This window comes from Octodon degus, unplaced genomic scaffold (assembly GCF_000260255.1).
Source record: "Octodon degus isolate 3935 unplaced genomic scaffold, OctDeg1.0 scaffold00023, whole genome shotgun sequence".
Taxonomy (NCBI): domain Eukaryota; kingdom Metazoa; phylum Chordata; class Mammalia; order Rodentia; family Octodontidae; genus Octodon; species Octodon degus.
This window is the reverse complement of record NW_004524599.1, coordinates 15796356-15797402: the sequence shown is the minus strand read 5'-3', so window position 1 is coordinate 15797402 and position 1047 is coordinate 15796356.

The window sequence follows — 1047 nt, the reverse complement described above, 5'->3', positions numbered from 1 at the left end:
CCGGGGAGATGAGTCAGTGGAATAAACACTTCCCTGGAGTGTGCAAGGGCCTGAGTTCAATCCCCAGTTCAAAAAAAAAATTTGTCTTATATACATGTATGCCCCTGTGTTTGGTGCATACATATTTGTGAGTGTTACGTCTTCCTCTTGGATTTTTCTCCTAACCAGAATGAAGTGGCGTTCTTTATTTCATTTGATCATTCTTGGTCTGAAGTTCAGACTGTCTGTGAAAATGATTGCTAATCTCTGCTTTTTTCTAAAGGGCTGGGTTATGTAGTATTATTTGCTGCCTTTGACTTTCAGCCTATGAATTTCTTTATGAGTTAAGTGTGTTTCTTGTTTATAGCACATTTTTAGATTTTGTTTCCTAATCCACTATGCCATTCTATTGCTTTTAGCTGGTGAATTGAGTCTATTTACACTGATGGTTTTAATTGACATGTACTGACTTATGATTGACATGTTATTTACCTGCTGTTTACTCTTTTTTTCTCCTGTTAAATTTTGTGCCCTATTTGCTGGGTTCTTTAAGATCTCATTCATTTGTACAAAGACCTGGATCATTTCCTCTACCTCTTTGCTAATTTTCTTTCTGATTGAACTATTTCTTTTTTGTTAAGGGTATGTTAAGTCTCCCTTTACTATCATGATACTGTTTATTAGATTTTTCATGTTGATTAAGATTTGTCTTATATATTTGGGTACTCCCATGTAAAGTATCATGTCATCTGGAAATAAAGACAATTTAACTTCTTCTTTACCTGTTCTTATTCCTTAAATTTCTTTCTCTTGTCTAATGTCTGTAGCTAATGATTCCAGAACGATATTATACTGGAATAGGAGTGGTGATAGAGGACATTGTTGTCTTGTACGAGATCTAAGAGTAAAAGATTTCAGGTTCTCCCCATTTAGGATTATGTTAGCCATTGGGTTTTCATAAATGGCTTTTATGAGATTGAAGTAGAGGCCATCTATTCCAATTTTCTGTAGGACTTTGAACATGAATGAGTGTTGGACTTTGACAAAAGACTTTTCTGCATCAATGGA